This window comes from Ambystoma mexicanum, chromosome 9 (genome assembly GCF_040938575.1).
Source record: "Ambystoma mexicanum isolate Mex_15411 chromosome 9, UKY_AmexF1_1, whole genome shotgun sequence".
NCBI lineage: Eukaryota > Metazoa > Chordata > Amphibia > Caudata > Ambystomatidae > Ambystoma > Ambystoma mexicanum.
In genome coordinates, this window is record NC_090931.1 from 680,841,037 (window position 1) to 680,859,211 (window position 18,175).

At 50.0% G+C, this 18,175-nt stretch overlaps 1 protein-coding gene across 15 annotated transcripts in view; it reads left to right on the forward strand.

Annotated features, from left to right (window-relative positions):
* Positions 1 to 18,175, forward strand: part of ABI2 (abl interactor 2) — a 1,586,546-nt gene that overhangs the window by 756,110 nt on the left and 812,261 nt on the right. The gene's annotated exons all lie outside the window — the stretch shown is intronic.

Sequence of the window (18,175 nt, forward strand, 5' to 3'; positions counted from 1 at the left end):
ATAACCAATTCATGTAAAACAACTGTTAATGTCAAAATGGAACTGAGCAACGGACGCTGCGCGAGTCTATTTATACGCGTGATGACGTCGGCGCTGATACATAGGCCGTTGAGGGACATCAGCTCGAGGGACGTCGACGCGCAGCGCCCTCTACTGAAAAAATATTTCCGAGGCCAGCAAGCTGGGAGATGATCTATCAAAGATAAGGAATACGTCGGAGGAACATCCCATCGAAAGAATGTTACAAGGTAAGAAGTAACTTGTTCATTTATTGGACAATTCTCAAGTGAAAACAGAATCAACTGTGCCCACTCACCAACTGCGCATTGACGATCACAGTAATGTCATATAATTCTTTGTGGACCGCAAACCCCTTCTGCATGCTTTCAAACATTTGTGCATCTCTCTGGGTGGAGGATCGGGCTGTGCCACAGGGGTTGGTGTAATGGGCAGCTGCTGGTTCTCCCCAGTGTGCCGGGGGGTGGTGGATTTGAAGAATCTGTCCATACTGCCGGTTTTTTACCACCCGAGCTCCTCTCGCCATGACCCCTCAGCCGTGTGAAGATATACAGTATCCTTGTCGCGGCCATGCTGGAGCTAGTAGCACAGATCCAGTCGCTCAAGCCCCCTTCAGTTTGCACCTCCAGTGTTCTCAGTTATTTACCCCCGCACCCCCATTCCTCCAGGGTTGGACCACCAAACACCCCCACAAGATGTGTACTTTGGTGGGGTGCCCATAATCCCCGTACTGGCTCACAGCTGCCTCTGCAAACTATGGGCCCAAGACAGACCGGATAGTAGTGTACGCCACTTGGCTCTTAGTACTACCAGCCAGAGTCTTCTCTGTTTCCCCACCACTTAGCGTAGTAATATGCTGCACAACTGTCCACAGCTCCACAGGCACGGTGTTGCTGTCACAGCCTCTGCTATCCAAACAATCCAGCACATGGTAATCCTGCTCCGTAGCTCCTGCTGGTCACACTCCGTCTCAGCGATCCATTCCCCAGCTGCCTGTACCGCCTGGAGCCTGCCCACACCCTCTGTAGTCCTGAGCGACGCTTCGCTGATTCTGTGAGTCAGGGCTGTACTCCTACGTCCCGTCCCCTTTCCTCCATACTTATGGGACATTCCTCTGTCCTGTGGGACGGGACCGGAGGACTTGGTAAAAAGCATCACATTTTTCAAAAATGTGCCCTTCCCCTCTTTTTACACGGGGTACCACACGCAGCCATAACCCCGCTCTCCTTAGCTCCGCCCAGCGCATCGCCCATCAGTCCTTTTCTCCGCATGATCAGAACTGGACGCACTTGCATCTTCGGAGGATTTTTTCCTTCCAGTGTTCTCCTCTCTTGCTCTTGCTTAGCACTCGTGTAGTAGTCTGTCTATGCCATTTCAGTTAGACTTTCCTACTTGTTCTTGTCAGCGACGCTTCGCTAGGGCGGATCCCCATCCTCTTTGTTTAGTGTTTGGGTCCGGATCATCAGTGGGACTCGTGTTTTTACTGCGACTTCCTTTCGGTCTGGGCGCTTCAACGTTGTTTGGAGCGGTGGGAGGAGGTCTTTCAGTGCTCTTCCGCCATTGCATTTTCTTAAGTTCATCGAGGAAAAGAAGAAACGCCCAGTGAGTTCTTTACTTTTTAGAGCACCCCTGCCGGGGGACTCCTTCCCAGGGTCTTTCCGGTCCGGGAAGAGCAACAAAAGCTCTATTACCGGGGCTTGCCTTGAGGTGCCTTCTAGGCCTAAAAAGTGTACCGGAGTTTTCTCCGAGGCCCTGCGTCAGGGGCCTATTGACACCGGATTACTATCCGAGGCCCCTCCAGTGGGGACTGTTTGTGAGCCCCGTTCTGCTGTGGCGGCGAGTACCGGAGCTTGCTTCGAGGTCTCCTTGGTTGGAGCTTCCCGTAAAAACACTGTGGTGCGCCCTGAGGCCTCAATTGAGGCTGTTGGTACCGAACGAAAGTTTGAGGCCCTTCGTGAAGGGGCTTTTACCGGGCTCGGATCCGTGGTCCCTGTTACACTCACCTGACTCCCACAGGGGCGTCGATCTGAACTGGACAGCTGCAGTCTCCACCAATGTGATGCGTAGTGCCAAGATGATGGACTGGACTGGCCCACCTAGCTTCGTTTGCTTGGCCCGTAGGAATATTCTTCTACAAATGGAGAAAGGGAATTAACCACCCGTGGAGTTGAGCGTTAACCCTCCCCGCCCACTCCCGCTGTTCTCCCCACTGATCACCTTTGATGTCCCCTCTTATAGTCTCACCTGATGGTTTGGAAAGATGAGCTCTCCATCCTGCATTGAGCGCAGGGGCGCGTAGATAACCAGTTGCTTCACTGGCTCGAAGGAATTGGTGAGTTCCAGAACAATGACTCTGAGATTCCCGGCAAGACGCCGTAAGTATGTAGTTGGTAAGAGTTCAAATGTCTTACTTTCACTGTGTCCGATTCCTTGCAGGTTGAAGCTTGACCCTAGCGAAGAGTTCCTTGTGGCAACCGGTAATATTCAGGTAAGGATTTGTATTATCCAACACAGTTCGATAAAATAATGTCAATATGTAACCTGTTGCTTTCTACCTTTTCAGGCGCTGAGAGAAAGTAGGAAGTCTCGGGGAATAATGCCTCTGGCGGTAAAATCAGGTAAGTCTATTGTGGTGAGGACGTTTCCCCTTGTTTGTCCCTTTGTTTCACCTTGCTGTCCTTTTGTTTCCCCTTAGGGGCCGGGGTTCGGCGAGGATGCAGTGGAAGCTCCGCCGACCCGTGAAGAGGAATAGTACCCCCAGTGGTAAAATCAGGTAAGTCTATGGGGGCTAACTAATATTGCCTCTGTGTATTCCCTTGGCTCACCTTGCTGTTCTGGTCTTCCCCTTAGGTGCCAGAGTGCGGCGGGAACATGCAGAAGGATGCGGTGGAATGTGAAGATGCTGCGAAGGCCGGTGAGTTCAGAGCGGCGCTGCAGCAGGCGAGGCGACGCGCTTAAAATAACTTCTTTCTTCCAGCTCGAAGGCGCGATGGATCGGGAATTCAGGTAAGGATCAAAGGTATTGCTCTTGTTCTAACCTTTTCTTCTTCTTTCTCCCTTTTTCTAGGAGCTCCAGACTCGAGGCGGGCATGGCAGAAGACTGGATGCAGACTTGCAGGCACAGTGAGCGTTACGCTGCTGGATGCAGAATAACGTGAAGCGTGTGCTGCTCTTCGGGCGTGGTTTAAATAGCCTCCAAAGTAGTCCCAGGTAAGTATTCCTCCCCAGCCCCACCCGAGTAAAAAAATAGTCCCTAGGTAAAGTAGTCCCTTCCATGCCTCTTTTGGCTTGGAGCTCTTGCAGCATGGTCTGCATCAGGTAAGTTTGCAGCATGGTCTGCATCAGGTAAGTTTGCAGCATGGTCTGCATCAGGTAAGTTTGCAGCATGGTCTGCATCAGGTAAGTTTGCAGCATGGTCTGCATCAGGTAAGTTTGCAGCATGGTCTGCATCAGGTAAGTTTGCAGCATGGTCTGCATCAGGTAAGTTTTAATCTATGAGCCTGGCGCCTATGGCGCCAGGACTGACTCTCCATATGAGCCTGGCGCCATAGACGCCAGGACTGCACCCAAATAGCCCCTAGCAGGGGTTGTTGGGCTTGCTTGGAATAACTTGATGCCTGCTTCCGGGGTTGCTGGACTTGGTCTGGGTCCCCGGGGGTAGGCATCATGACATCCCTCGCTTGGAGGCTAAAGTGACCGACAGTTCTGAGAGGATGTTAAGGTCTTGTCGGTGAGGTGTGTTCCTCGTCGTTCCCGTTCAAGCAGTGACACCAGAACTGTTGAGGGGGCACGGAGTGAGGTCTTGGACCAGAATTCCTCTGTTACCGGCGGGGCTGAGGTCCTTCCGTTGAAGGCTTTTCTGGCTGATAGTATGTCTCAAAAACATTCTAAGCCACGCAGTACCAGCTTGGCTGAGGTTCCTTGTATTAAGGCTAAGATGAAGACCGCCTGACCCACCTGTGGAGACCCCTGTCTCACTTCCACACGTGTCGCAGTTCTCAGGTGCGGACAAAATGGCGGCCGATCCCGCAAACACTATGGCGGTCATTTTTGGATTCCTGCCTTACAACTACGCCATCGGTCCTAGGTGTGGGAGTGGGCTTTCAGGTGAATATCGTTTTCCTTGTGCACATCCTTTTCGTCCAGTTTATGACTGGAACGCTCGGATGCCCCTACCGCACAATGTCTCGCTTCCTCTGGCATCGGCGCCCTTCATTTATGTGCACACCAGTGGGGAAAAGGCCCTCTTGGCAACCCTCTCCCTTGCGTCCCTAGAATTACTCCGCTCATGAGAGGCCACCTCTAGTCGCGCCTAAATCGTCGGCGGAGGATGTCTTTTTCGGCAAGTTTCAAAGACTTATGCATTCCGGTCCAATGAAGGAGTATTTTTCGAAGCTTGTTTAGGGAGATATGCCCGCCTGCGCCGAAGGTCCCAACTGCGGTACCTGTGGTTCCGCCGGCGCCACCTTTACCGTCTGGGCCTCCACAGACTCTTCCTCCCTTGCCTCATTTGTCCCCAGTGGACAAGTCTATGGTGGTGCCTGATGCGACTCAGCCTGATCCCGATCTGTCGGACGACGCAAAAGGGAATCAGGACAGCGAAGACCAGCCCAGCCCTGCTCTGTCAGAGCCTTTCACGACGGGTGCTGGACATGGATGTGTCTGTTGGATGTTCCAGTACACAAAGCATCCGCTCCACAGGAGGGTGTGCTTTTGGGGGAGTTCACCTTGTCTCCTTCGGAGTGTACCGGCTTGTTCTTGCAGAAGGATGTTTTGGCCGAGCTCTGTAAAGTTTGGGAAAAACCACACTCTGGACTGTTTGTCAACAAGAAGATTGACGTGTGTTATAGGCTCCATTCTTCGAAGAGGTGGCTTTAGCGTTGTGTCCGCCCCCCTCCTCCATGGTAGTGGCTGCTGCCACTTTACAATCCAGACCTGCTGCATCGTCTTCTGCAACGGCTACACAGGTTCTGGCCAAAGATGACCAGCTTCTTGACTCCTTGGGAAGGAGGATTTTCGCTTATTCAGCCCTGCAGTTACGTCAAGCGAACGCAGAACTGGTGTTAGCGAGGGCGAATATGAAAATGTGCAAAGGTCTGTCGGAGTTTGAGGATTTTATTCCCACTGAAAAGCTAGAGGATTTCAGAACGGGATTGTCAGATGCTAGGGTCCTGGCGCAAGATGTGCTGGAGGTCGTGGCGCATCATGTCAACACCTTGGTCTGGGGCCTTATGCTTGGCGTGGACACCTCTCGTCAGGCTTGGCTGCATGCCACCAAGTTCTCTAAGGAGGTGCAGCATAAGGTTTTGGACCGGCCCTTTGATGGTAAGGAGCTTTTTCATTCTACAACGGACGTTGAACTGACCAAAACTAAGGATAGCACTCAGACCGCCAAGTCCTTGTCTGTCCTGGTGAAACCGCCTTTCAGGGCACAGAGAGCGTCCTTGCAGACTCGGCCTTCCTCTGGTTTCAGGGGTTTTTTGGACCGAAAGTCCCGCAGGGTTGATACCCCATCGGGACATTCCTGTCGACGGCAGCAACGGAGACGGGTTTTCTCCCATTCCTCAGCCTCTTCAGGTTCGGGTGGCAATGCCACCGTAAAACCAGCTAAATTAAGTTTTTCTGCGCTCGTACGAGACCCCGGTGGGAGTACGCATTGCGTCTTATTGGGAGGCGTAGCAGACCGGTGGGTCTTGTCAGTCGCTCGAGCAGGTTTCTGCTTACCCCTACCCCACAAATCAATCCTCCCTTCCAGCAGTCGGGGTCGCCCTCCCTCAGAGCCAAGATTCAGAAGTTACTGGATATCAGGGCGGTGGAACCCGTTCCCCTAGGGGAGCAAGGGGAGGGCTTCTATTCCCGGCTGTTTGCGGTGCCCAAACCCAACCAGGCTGGCCTGCGCACCATCCTAGACCTTTTCCCAGTTCAATCTCTCTTTGCCCCAAGAGAAATTCAAGATGATCACGCCCTGTCAAATAAAGTCCTCTTTACAGAAGGGCGATTGGCTCAGCATGGTGGCCCTTCAGGATGCGTACATGAATATCCTGATCTGGAATCTGCATCGGAGATGCCTACGGTTTTCTGTGGGAGAGGAGCACTTCCAGTTCCGAGTGCTCCCTTTTGGCCTCAGCTCGGCACTGCGTATCTTATCTTTACGAAGATGTCGGTTATCGCAGCTTATCTTCGGCTTCAGGGTATGCATGTGCATTCCGTATTTGGACGATTGGCTGCTGCAGTCCTTGTCCGCTGAAAGCCTCGAGCAACCTTCAGTCCCTCCTCAAGCTCCTGTTGCACCTTGGGCTGTCAGTGAACTGCCGGAAATCCTCCATGACGGTCTCTCAGGATCTGATTTTCCTGGGTTTTCGTTGGAACACGATCGACTGCAGAGTATACCTGACCGGGGACAGAATAGCAGATCTGGTGGCCACGTGTCGGGTCTTTGTGCAGTCGGGGAGCATGTCGGCCTGGTGGTTCCAGAGGCTTCTGGGCCTCATGGCCTCGTGTGTATTGGCTCTTCCTCTTGCTCGGCTCAAGATGAGGCGGATGCAGATGGCTCTTCGGAGTTCTTGGCTTTAAGCTGTGGATCCGGACTCCAGAATGATACTGATTCCGGCTTTCATGAGAGTCGACCTTTTGTGGTGGTTGTCTCTCGGCAATCTATTGGTGGGCGCGGCTTTTCAGGTCCATGCTCCACTGGTGACAATCACGACGGACTCTTCCCTTTTGGGGTGCTGTGTGACGGACCCTCTTCAAGTTTCCGATCTCTGGTCGCCCCAAGTCAAGCTCCTTCATATAAATCACCTGGAGCTCCTGGCGAACTTCCTGGCGGTCAAGGCGTTCAGGCTGATCATTGTCAATCTGGTGGTCCGTGTCTGCATGGACAAAATGGTGTCCATGTTTTACATCAACAACCAGGGGGGGTACCAAGTCTCCTCCTCTTGTGGATCTTGCCATTCAGATTTAGGAACGGGCAGTTCAGCATGGCATCTGGCTGGTGGCAGTACACATCCTGGGCCAGCTGAATGTTACTGCAGATGCCCTCAGCCGACGAACGATGATCAGCTATGAGTGGGAATTGAAAGTGGAGGTCCTCTTACAAATCTTCCAGTGTTGGGGCACTCCAGAAGTGGACCTATTGGCAACGTCAGCCAACAGGAAACTTCCTCTGAATGCCTCCAGAAACAGTCTGGGAGCCTCCTCTCTGGGGGATGCTCTCGAGATTCCTTGGCACAACATGAGGGCCTATGCTTTTCTGCCTCTGATTCATCGGACGATTTGCAAACTGAGGAGCACAGTGAACTGTTCTCTTCTGCTCATAGCTCCATGGTGGCCGGCCAGGTTCTGGTTTTCAGAGCTTCAACATCTGTCTGTGCACCGATCAGGCTTCCGTTGGTTCCGGACCTGCTTCACCAGAGAGATTGGCAGCTGTGGCACCCCTCCCCACAATCGTTCAGCTTGGCGGCCTGGTGCCCGAGTTCAAATCTTTAGACCATCTCAACCTATCTGCTGATAACATGCGCATTATTCAGGCAGCCAGGAAGCCCTCGACGAGATCTCAACACAGTAGCAAATGGCTTTGGTTCTGACACTGGTGCTTAGCTGAACAACTGGACCCCCCAGGGTGGCTACGATCGACATTGTGCTGTCCTTCGTCTCACCCCTAGCAGAGTCGGGCATTCATGTCCTCTCATGCAGGACTTATCTTTTGGCTGTTGCCGCCTACTTATCCATGGACCATTGCTCGTTTTCACTATCAAATCCAGTGGTTAAAAGGCACTTTGCGGGTCTAATGCGTCTTTACCCTCCTGTTCGCAAACCGCATCCCACGTGGGATCTGAACGTGGTCCTTACGGCCTTATACCATAAGCCCTTTGAACCAATGGCTACGGTAGATCTTAAGCACCTTTCGTGGAAAGTGTCCTCCTTGGTCGCCGTGACTTTGGCAAGATGCGTGAGTGAGCTCCAGGCTTTGTCGGTGAAGCATCCCTTCTTGGTTTTCCACAAGGATAAGGTTGTCCTGAGGACGAATCCTTCTTTCCTGCCAAAAGAGGCCTCTGATTTTCATCTAAATCAGTCAATCTCCTTGCCCGTCTTCTTCCCAAACTCTGCATCGGAAGCCAAAACGGTTTTGCATTGCCTGGATGTTAGAAGAGCTCTTAAGTTCTATCTGGACAGAACATCTGATTTTAGGAGTTCTTCTCAACTATTGGTGACCTTTGGTAATCCACAGGGTAAACAGGCCTCCAAAGCAACTATCTCCAGATGGGTTGCTTCCTGTATTATGGAGTCGTACACTGTTCAGGGCCTCCAACCTCCTAAAGGGATTCACGCACACCTGGTACGGGGCAAGGCAGCTGCAGTTGCCTTTCAAAAGTATGTTCCCTGGGAGACCATCGCGAAACCATTGCGAAAGCGGCTACCTGGGCCTCCATCAGCTTTTTGTAAACACTACTGTTTGGACCTGAGCTCCAGATCTGATGCTCATTTTGGCCAGGCTGTGCTAAAAAAACCTTTTTCAGTAAGGGGTTTCCATCCACCCGTAGTTGCTGCGAGCAGTGCTTGGGAATTTCCCATAAGTAAGGAGGAAAGGGGACGGGATGTAGGAGTATAATAAGGTTACTCATCTGCTGAATGTACCCACTCTGTGGAATAGAGCACATTTGTGGTTAATTGTTGTGCTGATACACATTTTATGTGGATGAAATGAAATATTTACGATTATGTGGGGCTAATTCATGAAATGCTACCACATATGTATTGTACTAATAGTTTTAGTTTAAAACATTTTTTTACTGTGAATGAATGAGGTTGATTAATACGAGTTGCAAATGATGGTTTGATTGTTAAGGAATGATGGTTGTCAGGTTTTTATGATCTGGTGTCTTATGCTCTCCTGCAATGTTAATGTAATTTAATGTGTGTGTATTAATTAATGATTAATTAATTGTGGAAAATAATGTATCTCAATAAATACATTTTTGATACCTTTAAAATAAATAAACCACCTCTGGACATTTTTTCAGTATACTGTGTTACACTAATATCCTAGTCCAGGGTGTGGGGTTTTCCTGCGCCTTTCAGTGTGCTTACTCACCGTAGTGACCACCTTACTCCTAGTCCATAGTCCCCTTTCCTCCATACGTCAGACTGCCGTCCCCTCTAATAAAGTTCCTCTATTATTACTTAAAGGTCTCTGACCTAGACATAGGAAAGGACTGATGGGCGATGCGCTGGGCAGAGCTAAGGAGTGCGGGGTTACAGCTGCGTGCGGCACCCCGCTTAAATAGAGTGGAAGGAAATATTTCTGAAAAATGTGATGCTTTTTACAAAGTGCTTTGGTCCCGTCAGACAGGACGGAGGAATGTCCCATATGTATGGGGGAAAGGGGACTATGGATTAGGAGTAAGGTGGTCACTACGGTGAATAACCTTATTACTCCCTGCCATTAAAATCTCTGTGGCAGTGCGGCCCTGCAGAGCACTCTGCCTGGGCTTACCCGGTTTCTCTCACCAGCAGCCCCCTCCGTGGCACCTCTCTGCTGCCGCCATCTGTCCTCCCAACCTGCTCTGACATGAGAGAGATCTTCAAGAGCCCCACTGGAGCTCTGAAACATCACAGCTCTGATGCCTGCCCAGGCCGCTCCGGGTACCGCAGCAGTTCTCCACACTTGCGGCAGTGGAAACAAACCAGATTGCCACTACGGTACGCCACTGGTACTTGGTATTCCTTAGGAGCCTGTATATGCCGATGCGGACAGTTAATATGGGTGCTTACACCATTACTGATGACGCCAATGTGCATAGCCACCAGGCTAAGCAGCCATTTTGCTTGGCTGCTCCACAGCGCTTTCCTCCCCTGAATCTTAATATTCTGTGTCCTGATCTACCCCACTCGTTACTTCTCTCTTCCTCATTTTTCTCACACTGCTTTCTTCGTCCACATCCTCCCCTCTTTCTCTCTTCAATATCACCAAGATTTGCATTCGCGTCCTCTTCCCATCTACCCTTTTTTTGTTTATTCTCCAACTCTCTCACAACCAGCCAGCCACTCCTACTACACTCTACACACTTCAATTGGTACCACTCTGTCTCACACGCAGTATCTCATCTGCACTCTCTCTTCGAACACAGTCACAACCTCCTTGATACTGCTCTCCATAGTCTGCTTTCCTCCACCTGGTCTTTTGGCTCCCCAACTCCCCTACTGACCTCACTGCAACACCTTTGAGTCCCTCTTTGAGTTTCCCCAGACTTGTATAGCCCAGCTTAACCTACTCTGGTATTCCCTCTTTCCCCCATTTGTTTTCCCTGTCATCGGGTGACTTATCCGCCAATCTCCTCAGTTTAAAAACACCCCAAGGTGTTTGGGGATGTTCCTAACCCATATTTGGAGATGTCTCCCGAGCCATGCCCACTTCTTGGTCACCAGCATCAACTTTGTGGCAGTGAACAGAAACTGCTCCCTTTTACCGTGCTGCTTCCTGATAATAGGTGAAATTGTCCTTCCCTCTTTTCTGGTGTTTGGTCTGGCAGGGAAATCGTGGCATAGCAGTTTGTTTGGAATTTCCTATGTCTTGCGTTCCATGGCCGTCTGTTGTGTCCACTTCATGTCTTTCTTGCTGCGGGTCAGGGATCTTTGGGAGATGTGGTCCTGAAAAAAAGATCTGGCTGGAATAGCGGCAGGGAGGCAAGGTGCGAAAGATAGTGGTCCTGCAGCAAAAGGCATTCTCTGGTGGGTGTGGGGGTTTGGGGGCACAGAGACTCCTTTGCCCCACCTCTGGGATTGAAAAGTATCTGGCATATGCTCTGGTAGAAATGAACAAGGGTACCAACAGCAACCCCAGACACGTGTTTCGGTTTGGTTGGACCTCATCAGTAGGATGGAGCTGTGCCTCTCTTGCTCACTATTCGTAGAGAGGCATAGCTACACCCTACTGATGAGGTTCAACCAGACCGAAATACGTGTCTGGGGTTGCTGTTGGTAATATTGTTCAGAGGAGAATTGCCTAGCATTTCAGTGCTGGACTGCCCCAGGGCAGGACAAAGACTGATATGTTTGGGATATTTCTCCTCTGTGAAAGATAGTGAGCTAAAGACTCTGGGTAAGGCTCTCGTAACCAGGACTAATGTCTGGTAGAGAGACTCCCAGGACCCTCCCCCCTTGTAATTTGCATATGCTCTGGTAGGCCGCTTCTCCCATGATGGGGCGGGTGGGCCCACTTCCTCTTGACAGGGTCAAGACCCTTACCCTGTCACACTAGTGAGAATCAGTCATTATGACTTTGCCTACAATGAGGACTTTCTTTTCTAAACTAATAAGGAAAGTGATCCCTTTTTTTTGGGCATACCTAATACAACCCCTGGTTCTTGTGTTCTCTGGGATTGGCGACTGCAGCCTCCTCTACCTGTGTAGCAGTGGTGTTCTTGTGGTGCTTAAAGTGCCTTGCCTGCTTCTTCACCTTCACTGTTGATTACTACACTGGTTCCAGTGACTCCCTGCCATCACCCCAGGGTGCCCGTGCCTGCCCTAAGAGTCCAAACACTCACAGATTTAAAGTGAGGACATTCCCTGCTCTGCAGAAGTCTTCCAGGAGCGAGTATGCGAGTATGCAAATGTAATTTCTGGGGTTACAGCTCCCTGCCTCCCTGCTTGTGGAGGAAGGAGTGTTTCCAGAAATTATTGGTGCCAGGCAGAAAAAGACTGGAATCCGACTCCAGTCAGATTTGGCAAAAAAGCTAAGAATCTGTGGGAGAGCAAGCACATGGTAACTCCAACCAACTGCAAGCTTTGATGCTTGCATTAGGTTCTGTGATGATTCCAGGGAGATTGTCACCTCTCCCCAAGGGGGAGCCAATCCCTTTTGGACTCGGGGAAATGATTCCGCTGCGCTTAACACCCCTTTGGGGAAAGGGCAAGCAACATCCCTTTGAGGTGACTCCCCTATAAGTCACCAACCCTCCTCTACAGAGAATAACGTCTTAGTAAGATATCCAGGGGCTAGGGTTATTAATAACGATATACATGCTTTTGCAGTAGCTGACTGGGTTTCTGACTTTACCTGTTACCAATCTCCTGTCAAGACCACAGGGAATCTAAGTATCTAGCCCCCTGGAGAGGTTTACTGCAGCCAACCAACTATTCCGTTCCGGCAATGCCCTGCAGAATTGAATAGTGGCAACCTGGAAGGAAGGGTGTGCCCAGCGACCGAGAGCAAATGCTGGTATCTGTGGTCCGTCCGAGGAAGCGCACCTGAGAGGTTGCACACCCCGCGGCAGGTAGGACAGAGTAGTCACAAGAGGCTCATAACCTTGTATGGCAGATCATGAGTCCAGTTGACCCGGATGGTGAGCGAGAGCCTCTACTAGCTGGTGTGTAGCCTTGCTGACAGGTCGCACAAGCGACTCTGTACCAATCTTGAATTCCCAAACCCAAGCAAGAAAGACCTTGGAGAAACCGAAGGAGAGCCCAGCTGAAAAGCTGCACCCGCAGCTACAACTTAACTGGTGAACAGGGCCGAGTCAACACCCATCCCACAGAGCGAGCACCCCAGTTAGGCAGACAGTGGCTCGTGGGGAAAAAGAGGCGGCCAAAAGGGAGAGATCGAAAGCACCCCACGGCGATATCTAGAACCAGGAAGACCTCCAGAGTGGGGGGAGAGAGCACCTCCCAGAGTGGTGAGTGGGACCAAGAAAAGCCCTGAATCGGCGAGAGGAAAAGGACATCCCAGACCGGACAGAAGTGGAGACACCAAGTGCGGAGATAGAGAGAACACTCCAAAAGGCAAAGTGAACAAGAGAAGCACCCCAGAGTGGGGGAATAAAACAGTAAATACCCTAGGAGGTGGCAAGTAAGAAGACCCCAGACTGGGAGGAAAGACTGGGAGCACCGCAGAGGGAGTCCGGGGTGGAGGGAGAGAAAAGACTGAGACTATAAGAGTGGTAGGAGACAAAGCAAGACTTGAACTGGAATTTCTGGTGTAGTTCCCAGCACCCATAGTTATTTTCTGTGAATTGGGACTGTGAACAAATATCATTCACTGAGAAAGGGACCGGAATAGGTTTCGCAAAAAGCCAGCAGCCAGCCCCTCTCCTTCATAACCCTCCTCCCAAGTGCTTGCATTATTATTTTTGTAATATAGATGTTTTCGTGAGGAATAGGGACAGCAATGGGTTAGAATAGGATTCAGAGTGGTTAACTGTTATTAGTTAATGGTCATTCTGACAAGCGCCATTTTTCTTTCTTGATTAGCATGGCGAAGCCAACGAGGAAAGATTGTTTGAAGCTGATGAAATATAAATATGTTACACCATGTCTCATCATCTAAGTCCTGATTCTGGCCTACCACAGTTCCTCCTGGAGGTATGTTGGCGTCTCATCCTTTGTCCGAATCACCTGTGATTTTGGCAACTCTCTGCAAAGGAGACAAGATATTCTATTTGTGTTAGCCTACCACTGGTTCAGTGCAATGTTCACACTCCACTTTAGGGGCTTGCAACCTTAAATTGTGATGAGAAATTGAGGGGAGGTGTTGGGCGGTGGGAGTGTTTACCCCCGACCTGTCGCCAGAGAAACCTGAACAATTTCTGGCAGAGGCCAAAATGGTAGCACATGAGAAGCTTGAGTTTACTGCAGGAAATATGGGCATGACCTGCATCAACATGTGCCGCTTTGTAGTACCAGGAGGATTAATTGGCTCAGAGAATCCAATATCATTCAGGAGACTAAAATCTGGGGCTCTGCCTCTTGAGGGAGAAGCACTTTTCATGCTGTTTTAGATAATTTGTTATCCGATGAAAAAGGCCAACACTGTAATAGCCAAGTTGCTTTAGCCATACCGAAACCAAGCATAAAATTCCCTTCTTCTAGGACTTGCCAGAAAAGTAGCAGTTGCTCCCCAATGTCTGATTTATTCTGGACCTTTCCCATTTTACCTCCTTTTTTTGTTAACTGTTTATTGACATTTCATAATAAACAGTTTAAGACAGTAAAACAATGCTCATACCTCAGCTGTTGCGTTGCGCCCACCACTTGTGGGTGTGATAATTGTTGAAGTCAAAACAACACAACATAACCAAACATTAATAGGGAAGCCTTGTACCAATCCCCATTTCATCAGCCTCCTGCCTGTTAGCGTAGCCCCCTCCGTTCTGCATACCAATGAGGCCAAAACAAATCTAAATGTGATCAAGCAACCCCATAACCCTTAGTATCGTGTGGCATGTGAAGTCCTTGTTATGGGTTTGAGCGTAGGATAAGAAGTAGTTCCATTTCCCAAAAAAGAGCTGTACCTCATCATTCGAAAAACAGGCCACCCTCTCTGCCACCATTACAGATCACATGCGTGACCAGCAGTCGGCTGCCATAGGAATTCTTGGCGATTGTCAGCAAGCTGCAGTGGTGGTCTTGGTTATGAGAAGCATGGTTCGAAGCATCGGGGATGTTCGTACAGTGTTTAACCCTGGCCCTCCTCCCAGGAATCTAGAGTAGAGAGACTACTGCATCTAACTGCATTGTAGTCCCAGTGATACTATGAAGAATGCTCAACACCTCTGACCAGTAGGCTGCCAGTCTCGGGCATCCCTACCACATATGCATGTAAGTTCCATCCCTGCCACACACCCTCCAGCACTTCCCATCCTCTCTTCCCCCCACTTACATGCTGCATTCTATCTGAAGTTGGATATTTCCCTCAGCCAAGAATTTGAAGCCCCTCACCATATATTGGACATTACTAGTAGCTTTCTTCAGGCTCCTCCAGGCTCCCTTCCAACCCTTATTAGGAATCTCAACCACCAGATCTCGTTGCCATGCCTCCACATATTTAGGTAGTTCACCTTCACCTCCCAAGCCAGCATATGAGAGCGAAATTAGCCCCTTCATGCCGCTAGGCGATAGGTTAACGTGTTTGAACTCTGTTAACTTTCTGGTGGCTGCCTTCTTGTTGGGGGGATTGCATTACCCAGTGCCGCAGCTGCCAGTACTGAAATATGTCATTCTCTTTTACTCCAAAAGGGGCTTTGCAAGATTCAAACGACCTTACTTGCACATATATGCCAAAAATGTACATTCACCCTGTATTAATTTGTAAACGCTGAGCCGTTGTACGCCGGCTGAAAGTTGGGGTTAACATGATGGGTGTGAGATGGGAGGGAAATGTGATGCCTACATCCCTGATCGCTTTGTCCCAGACCTGCACTATCACCCTAGTCACTGGCAACTCATACACACTCATTAGCTAGTGGGAGAGACTGAAAATGGTACAACAGAGGCAAAATTTTGATTGCTACCACTCTACCGAACCACGAGATTGCTCGCATCCCCAGGAATGTAGGTCTGACCTAATGGCCTCAAGTAGCTTCAGGTAGTTGGCCTGGTATAGATCAGCTAATGTAGTGGTGAGGTAGACACCCAGATACTTTAGCTTCCCCTTAAGCCACTGAAAGGGGTTAGGGCCCCTGTACTAAAGGATATAAGCGCTCTCACTTTTTTTCCAGGTTAACTTTAAATCCAGACACCCCGCAAAACTTCCCAGCAGCTTCGGCATTGGACAGTGTAATGATCACATCATCAGTGAATAGTGCTACTTGTGCTCCGATCCCCTGTACGGGATGACTTGAATACCCCCATCCAGGGGTTCTACTGCAAAGGCAAAAAGGAGAGGGGAGAGAGGAAATCCCTGCCTTGTGCCTCGGGAGAGTGTAAACCCTTGAGGCAGGTGCCCATTGACAACAACCTTGGCTGTGGGATGCGAATAAAGTGAGAATACCCCTCTTATGGAGCTCTCCCTTAGATTGCAGTGCTCTAGGACCTCTTTCAGGAAAGAACGGTCCACCCTGTCAAATGCCTTTTTGGCATCTAATCCCAGTAATACTGTCAGTACACCCGTTCTATGAACAATGTTAGACATTTACAATCTTCCTCACATTGCCTGCTCCTTGATGGCCCGTACGAACCTTGCTTGATCTTCCCCAATTAAAATCGGCAAAACCCCCTCCATATTGGCTGCTAGGATTTTGGCATATAGCTTGATATCCATGTTCAGGATGGCTATGGGTTGGTATGATGCACGAAGTGTGGGATCCTTCCCGGACTTGGCGATCAGCGATATCTTGGCCTTGCCCATAGTGCGAGTTGCGACCGCTGAGCTGAACATCATATTGAACAGCCCATGGAGTATTGCTTGTAAAAAGTGGAAGGGAAGCCGGCCAGGCCCGGTACCTTCCCTGCTTTGAGTGAGGTTATCCCTTTTCAAATTTTCTTTTTTTGTAATTTCCCCACTAAGCCGCTCCCTTTGCTCGACCGAGAGGTGGGGCATTGGGCATCCCTCCAAAAACTGGCAAATCTGGTCCTGTTTGGACTGCTTGAATGTGTATGGGCGTTTGTAAAAGTTATCAAATTTGCTCAGGATGTCCCTGTCACTACTGACAGTCCCACTTGTCATTAGCAATTGCTACTTTTCTCTCTGCCGCCCTCCTTTGCTTTAGTTCCAGCCTTGTTGCCCTCCTTGAAATACTGCTGTTTCGCTTGAGTCATGTTCAGTTCTGTCCTAGAGGATTCCAACCAGTTAACCAACTTCTCTCCTTGCCTGTTGTAGAGCTCTAAATGCTTTGCATGATCCAGTGTCCCCGTACTCCACTTCTTTATTTTTAAGCTCCTGAGCCAGAAGCGCAGACTGTTTTCTTCGAAGTTTATTAACCGCTGCAGCTTTGGAAATCAGAGTGCCTCTTATAGAGGCTTTGAAGGCATCCCATCGCACTTCCTCCGGGATCTGACCAGTTGGGTTAAGAAGGAAGAACTCCTGTGTCGTGTCTGCCACCTCCTCCCTTACAATCGGATCCCTCAATAATAAGCAATTCAATTTCCAGCATCCCAGTGCCCCCTACCTTTTAGGGAGTGAAATGGTTGTTGATATCAGGGCATGGTCTGAAAAATCTATCGTGCCTATCTCAACCCCTCTCACTCCTGGGAGCAAGTCTCCCCCCCCCAACCAGAAGTAATCGATCCTTGAGTACATGCAGTGGATGTTGGAAAGATAGGTTTAGTCCCTAACCCCAGAATCCACATGGCGCCACACACCTACCAGATGGGAGTCGGATTAAGTAGGGTCCTAGATGGCTTCACCTCCCCCAATAGTCTCCTTTTTACTCATCCATTTGGGGTCCACCCGCTGATATTTTATATTTTTGCCGACAGAACAAAATGTTGCGTTTCATTGGCGGGTTCAAGCCCATCACATTTTGAGAAAGGCAGCACAGTTCCATAGTACTATAGATTTCCAGCAAAGGAAAGGGTATTTGCTCAACCCAACCCTCGCAGGTCCAACATACTGGGAATAGTCCCTCCTGTGGTGACCGACGCATATTGTTACCCCCTTTTGCTTCCTGCAATAAGTAAAAATTAAGAACAGAAACATTAATCCATAAGAACAACACCTTTCACCTAGACATGGACAAGCAATATTGCCTCCACAGGGTAGAACAACCCACTGTCTGGCAAGCCTGCATTAAACTCCCCAATCCCCAAGCAATACGCCCCCAGTCCACCAATCGGCCACTAATAGACCACCCACATCCCGACCTGCGACCATGCTATGGCATGGCAAAGAACCACCCCCTACACAACTCTGATTATCTTGTTGGCCCCCTCAGAGCCCTCTTTTCCACTCTTCCTCCCCCTGCCCGGCTCCTTTGCCAGCTGCTATTTCCTCTCCCCCGACCCCATCATCCTGAAATAGCAGAACACCCAAGATCCTGGCCGCCTCCTCGAGTGTCGTACATCGCCTTTGCTTCCCCTCCTAGCTGCAAAGCAAGCCAACCGGGAAAGTCCAGCAATATAGAATATTTTCTTGTCTCAGATTCCCGGTCATTGGGTGGAAGCCAGTCTCTTTTGCAGGGTCAGGGCTGCCAGGTCCTGGAATATGTGCAGCTTCTGATTGTTGTGGATCTTCTTTAATTGTACATGCGTGAAACATCATGTCTTTGGGCTGCCCTCTGGGGCCCTCGGACATCCCTGAAGAAACGAAGAACCCATGATCGCAGATCCGCCCCCGCCACGTTCTCTTCCAGGCCCCGGATCTGCATGTTCTCCCCTCTGTCTGTTCTCAAGGTTTTCAGTGGTGGAGACAGTTCTTCCATGCCCTGTCTGGCTCCAGATAGCTCAC